Source organism: Euwallacea fornicatus, chromosome 35, assembly GCF_040115645.1.
Source record: "Euwallacea fornicatus isolate EFF26 chromosome 35, ASM4011564v1, whole genome shotgun sequence".
In the NCBI taxonomy this organism is placed as follows: Eukaryota; Metazoa; Arthropoda; class Insecta; order Coleoptera; family Curculionidae; genus Euwallacea; species Euwallacea fornicatus.
In genome coordinates, this window is record NC_089575.1 from 103,875 (window position 1) to 110,824 (window position 6,950).

A 6,950-nucleotide genomic window follows, 5' to 3' on the forward strand; every position below is an offset into this window, starting at 1 on the left:
GCCACAAGCCGTTCGTTACTCTAACGTCTCGTCTGGTCTCAATAACAAGATCAAAGACGCGCACGTTGCATGTATAAATAGTTGCCTATGTTGCAAGCAGGATCGTACATATAATTATACGGTGCCTTCATAAATGTTTGTCCGCCTCGTGATCAACAATGTAGACAACCAAACATACAACGGTTTGTTTCATGTTTAGTTGCTAGTGTGGGGCCAATAGGAGTTTGTACATCCCGAGGGGATGTAGTGGTAACGCAACGCATTGTTGATGTTAACGGGGTAATGTATGATTCCGCTACCAGGCGTGCGCGTGGGAAAGGGCCAGTATCCAAACCCGAAGAAGAAACTGACCTTGGGTACTCAGTACCCGTTTGTACTACTTAACTATTGTGTTTTCACTTCTACTATTTCTACTTTCATTTTTCCCCGCCTGTACTCTCAATCCTCGTGGAGATGATGGTCGTGCCGTTCGTTTTTTGAAGCTGCTTAACCCTTTTAATCTCCTGCTCCCGGCATTCGTCAACCGCCACTCGTGTAAGTGTCGCTTGTCAGTGCGGGTTCTCGGAGTGGACGGCTCACGAGCGAACAGTGCACTGCACTGGAAATGAATTCACTAAATAAAATCAGCTGACAATCCTCGTTTACCAGCTCGGGCCTTGAGGGTTATGTTATTGTTATGACTGGATATTCTGCGTGAACTTTCCATTTATTTTAATCGTTATTTGCCAATAAAAACAAATCTGCTTTCCAAAATTTAATGCATTTTATACAAACAGATAACATAGAGAAGACACTAATTTTAAGCACTGAGAAGTAAGTTAAAACTTAAGAAATTAGAACCATTATAGTCTACATTCATCATCAGCGGTTCGACTCGATTCTCCGTTATATTGCCTAATTTCCACCTTTTGGTTTCTACTTTTCCATTTACATGATTTACACATCTATGCTATTTGCCAACAGTAATATCATTTACGGCGTCATCAAAAGTGTTCTTCACATCGGCATATTTAAATGTTATGGTCAGCTACAAAGTTCTTGACGTCCGCCTATATAATTTCTATCGGGTTAAGCTCACAATGGTCAGGTGGAAGTCTCCACACTGTTTTATTTTCAGCCTTGGCCAGTTTGTCCATTATGTATTTGTTGTATTTTCCTTTATGTTCGTTAACTATTAACAGAAGTTCTGCCTTAAATAAATCCTCCTCAAATTAATGTGTTTAGATCGAAACCATTGTTGTACTTCAGATTTTCTTGATGCCATTGTAGAAATTCCTTCTAACTTTCTAAAATCATGGGGCGTTATTTAATACCGTGACTCTATTTTCCTGGAGTTGAGGTAATATTCTTTTGAACAATTTTTGAAAAGAGCTTCCGTTCATTTTTTCATGGTAGTCTTCGGCCTTTTTCGATTCAAATACTCGTAAGTCATTTGGAACGAATCCAGAAACTTGTGAGATTTTCAGCTGCTTAGGTCTTATAATTTTGGCTATATATATATTTTGGATTTTACATATTGGTCTACAGGATGTTAAAAAAAGATTGTAAAATATTTAAAGAGATAAAAGTATGGACTAAATTAAGCAACAAGTCTTAGTAGACATGGGTCCGCAAAACTCTTTTTTGAAAGACTTATTTCTAATTCCCTATTACTTATTTATTATTTACGTACCTCAAAAAAAATACAGTTACATAAGGTGTCAAAGTGCCCTCCTTCTATTTCCAAGCAGGCCTGACATCTTTGTCTGAAGGATATTTGGACCCTTTCTAAAACTCCCTCGTTGACTCGAATTTGTTGGTATGTTTGATTAATCCGTAGCTTCAGCTCCTCGAGGCTATTTATATGAGGACCATAGACCGATGTTTTCAAATATCTTCAAAAAAAGAAATCTAGAGGGTTGAAATCAGGCGATCTTGCAGGCCGCAATGCAGGTCCGCCCCTTCCTTCCCATGTACGTGGAAAAGTTTCGTCTAAATGCTCTCTAACGACAATCGAAAAATGAGCTGGAGCACCATCATGCTGAAACCACATTTGTTGCCTTTCGTCTAAAGGAATGTCGTCAAAAAGGTCGCCTATTGTGTTTTGCAGGAAGTTTAAGTAAACAGCGCCTGTTAATCGGTTTGGTGAAACAACAGGACTTAGAAACCTGTCGCCTACAAAACCCATCCAAATAGTTAACGAAAAACGCGTCTGATGTCGAGATTCAGTTAGAGCATGGAGATTTATGGAACATGTGTATTGTGAAAATTAACAACTCTGTTTCGTGTGAATCCGGCCTCATTAGTAAAAAGAATGTTGGCAAGAAAACGGGGATTGTCAGCATCACTGCGTAGAAACCAGCGACAAAAAACCAAACGTGCTTGACGATCGAGTGGATTTAAGGCCTGTACTCGTTGTACGTGGTATGGATAGAGCAGCTCCTCGTGGAGGGTTTTCCGAACAAGAGGAACACTAATTCCCACCGCAGCTGATATCATTCGCACACTCGTCCCTGGATTATGCTCTATCCGTGCTAAAATTTCTTCTGCCTTAGAAGTAGATACTGATCTTGATATTCCGAATAAATAGCATTGTTTGTTCAATGAACCGGTATCACGCAATCTTTGATGAATTGTTCGAAACACACGACGTGAAGGAATTTATGTGATTCTTTCTAGCTTTTAATACTACTAAAATCCTCATAATAAGAGACAAAATCTGTATTACTAAAATAGTTGGAATACCGCTTGATAAGTACCAATGCAGGATCGGTTCGGTGATGATGCAGAGAGGGTCGGTCGCCTTAACTGCGGTCACCCCCGTCTGTTTTCCTAACCACGACCTGAATCGCCGCACTTTGGTGATCGGACAGGACGCTACAGACCAACATGGCACGCGGCTATTATTATTAGGGGAATGCTACCAGTCATAATATAGTGAGCATCAGAGGATATTTTAATTAAATAATATAGTTAGTTTACATCATCCATCTCTCCAAAAACGATATTACTTCATTCATCCACATAAAATAAATATATGGTTGATTGACGATAAAATATGCGGTCTCTTCTAGAAGAAATCCTTGTCGAAATACCGCAGTTACTAAAAACAAAAAATTCGTTAACACTGCAATAAACGTTCGAGCCGGGTTAGTTCAGGTTAGATCTGGTAAAATGTAATTTCAGCGTAAATCAGCGTTAAGCACAAATGTGGGTACGAAATGATTGAAAAAAAAACATATTCATTAAATATATTTATTCAATGAATTAGCAACACGTTATGGCACAGTTAAAATTGCGAAATCCTTCCAAAAAACAGCAAAATGTCCTGAAATTTGATGTAGAAAATGAAGGGATGATCCACTAAGAATTCTATAGCAGGTACAGACGTTTTCTCCTGCATTAGTGATACCGGGGCTGAAATAAACATATCATGCATAATCAAAGATAAAATGAAGACTTGATGTATTAAGAAAAACAATTAGTTATTCTATGCCATATACTCACATACGGGCGCAAATACGATGAATTAAAATCAAACGGGTCTCTACATATACACTTACTTTCATATGAAGTGCACCACCCAATAATAATAGTAATATTAATAATAATTAAATCTTCTAATTTTGGTAAAGTAATGCTTCATTATACAGGGTGAGTCTTAAGTAATGGGACACAGAGCAACGATGGATTTATGACATAAAAACAATGCAATATAGCTAAATTTATGTTATACCAAAAGTTGATAATAACTGAGATACAGGGTGCCAAAGTTGAAAAATGAAATCAAATTTTCTTTAATATCTCTGGAACAGTTCGGGCTAATTTCACGAAATTTTTTATATAGGGGTTTTTGGAGATGATCAATTCAAATTTATCGACGATTTCGGTGTATCTTCTAGAGGGTGCCATAATCGACAATTAGGAGTCATTTAAACCATTTAAACTTTTTTGTGCCACGGCGTATGTCATTTTGTCCTCATAAAATTTGTTCCCCTACCTTTTCTAGTTAAAAAAGTTATACCTTATTGGTGTCGCTAGGAGCAACGGTTTTCGAGAAATTCAATTAAATAACTTAAATTCCCATTTTTTCTACTTGTTGACATGTAACAACATAATTTTTTTGTATTGTTAAAAAAGCACAAAGATTATATGAAAACAATTTAATACCGTAGTTGGTCTTCTATTGATATATTTATTTAAGCTCCAAACGAATATTTTAACAATAACTAAAAAAATTAGAAATTAAACATATCTTCCTGTGACAATAAATGTTCGACGTGTCCCCCATTTACTTGGATACATTTTGCAATTCTTTTACAGAACGACCTCTTTATTTTAAATAGAAATTGTTCATTTCGAAATAATGTAGCTGCATTTTGAATTTTGTTTCATAATTTTTCAGGTGTATTTATTGCATTTATTTCACCCGCTCGCGGAGTTCATCTATGGTCTCTGGAGGGCGAGCTAAACGTTGAAGTCTCCGACCCATTATATTCCATACATGCTCTATTGGGGACAAATCCGAAGACCGAGCTGGCCAAGGCAAAGTATCCAAATTTTCAGCTTTCAAATACCTCAAAGCATCGTTGGCTACATGTGGTCGCGCATTATCCTGTTGAAATGTGCTTCCAGGATGGTCGTGCATGTATGGCACAAGAACCGGTTCTAAGACACTATTAATGCACCTCTGGGCATTGAATCTATCATAAATGAAAACAAGAGGAGACCGACTACCATACTGGATGGCACCCCAAACCATGACACCTGGCGTTAAACCAGAACGACGCCTTTCCAAAAAGACCAAATTTAATCGCTCTCCTCTGCGCCTTCTAACACGTGACCGTCCATCAGATCGCAATAAACAAAATCGGCTGAACACGATTCTTCTCCACCCATCCACCCATTGCACTCTCAGACGACACCACTCCAGTCGGGCCACCCTGTGGTTTCGTGATAATAGAAGCCGACCCATAGGACGAAATGAATTTAGTCCAAAACTTCGAATTTTGTGATACATCATACCAAGGGATCCCTTCGATTTAGGGTGGCCACCCAGTTAGCACCAAGAGGCGGAATTGTTTCAAACGGGGCGCCTGCCGCTGAACGACGAAGTCGCCGGTCTTCGCGTCGGTTCGTCATTCTTGGACGGCCACTACCACGATGGCGATTTACTGACCCTTCGTTAGACCAATCTCTCCGATCTCTTAGCACTGTTGATGCGTTTCGATCCAATCTACGTGCAATTTCGCGGAGAGGTAAACCTGCCTCATGCATACCAACAATTCTTTCCCTCTCAAAGGGAGTTAACTGCCGATAAACTGTATTTTGGCGTACACGAGGCATTTTGCACTACCACACATTCAATATGGTACTGACAATGGTACCTTTATCGCTATCCGCCCGTAAAAAAATGTGCAAAAAGAACAATCGTCACAGATAAAAAAGTAAAGAAAAACTTCATATCGCGTTAAAATACGAACTTGAAATTTTTATCATTTTTTCCTCTTTGCAAGTCTAAAATCATACCAAAATTTCAAATACATACAATGCGTTCTTCTTGGTGTTGCGGTTTTTTTGAAAGTCAGCGTATATTGAAACAAATTTGCAAAATTTGCAAAAATTCCCAACGAAATCGAATATGCCCGCAGGCACGTTCGTGCCAGCATGTTTTTTTAAACAACTTATTACTGGAGGCTTTTCTTTTCGTTCTCTAGGGTGCTTATTTGCAATTCGGATAGGTAACAATTAAAGGCTTAAATGATAACTTAATTAGATGAAAGAAAACACTCGCGTTACTTAGTTTACCGTTCACCCAGCACCGTTCCCGACCAGAGAGAGCCTCCTTGTCCAAATCTTAAGTGCCCCCTCCCCCTTGGGGGTAATGAAACAGTGTCGTACCCGAAGTAGAGGCTTGCGACCGTTACCACATCTGGCTGCTGCGAGCCAGCACCACGAACCATTCTTTGTTCGAGCCCTTATTCCTTGGTTCAAACAAAGAGATGTTCGCCTTTTGGGTTTTTTCTGTGACCCGAATTCTAGGATGTTGCTGGGAGAACCCAGCAACATGCGAGAATCACTCCGACCGCAAGTATTTTGCACCAGAATACAACTACCCGTTTATACCCTGAAGCAAAGGTTCACCTAACAAAGGCCTGGTAATTCGGTAACATATGCCCTTTATTTTGATTATCGGATATTGCTCAGAACCGCACTGGCTTATAAAAATTGAAGAATATAACGAAATAAATAGAATGAGGTTATTTGCGTGTGGTTGGCAAGAGAATTCGGAAAAAACTATATTGGAAAATTCTTGAAACTTTTGGCTTCGACGGTGGTGGCGACCAAGTTCGTAATTTTCAGCCTCCCTCCGCCTACATACCCGCCAATCCGAACTGCCGTAGACCGACTCCCACGGTACGGTGCGCCTGTTTTATACCAAGTTATGGAAACACAAAACCTTAAAAGGTTTTTGCAATCATTATCTAAAACTTGTGATTTTCGTGAGGCCTGGCCAATGTAACAAAGATTTCTCACGCCCTGGAGCCATGTGCGAAATCTGCCTACAGTTCCTTCGCGGTGTCTCTTCGGTAGTATAGTGGTCAGTATACCCGCCTGTCACGCGGGAGACCCGGGTTCGATTCCCGACCGGAGAGCACCATCCCTCTCCCTTTTTTTTTTTGCCGAGGAAAAAGTCTTCAAAAGACACCCGGCCTGTTGTTCTGGCAGCCGGGTAGTGTGGGATTCACCAGAGGGACACTCTCCGGCGCTAATCGACAGCCCCCAGCGCCTACCCACTAAAAAAACCCCGTTCTCTCTTGTTAACTGCCAAGACCCGGTACCGTCCCTAGGGACATCTCATCAGTGTTACCACCCCCCTTCCTGAAGTATATGCCTAGCGGCGGTTCCGGGGAGGTCCAGGGTGAAGAAAGGAGGGTTTTAGTGGGAGGCGTGTCCCATTCAGGGACGAA

At 40.3% G+C, this 6,950-nt stretch overlaps 1 non-coding gene across 1 annotated transcript; it reads left to right on the forward strand.

Annotated features, from left to right (window-relative positions):
- Nucleotides 1–6,563: 6,563 nt before the first annotated feature.
- Nucleotides 6,564–6,635, forward strand: TRNAD-GUC (transfer RNA aspartic acid (anticodon GUC)). The gene has a single exon. It is a non-coding gene; the product is annotated as a tRNA-Asp (tRNA).
- Nucleotides 6,636–6,950: the final 315 nt, after the last annotated feature.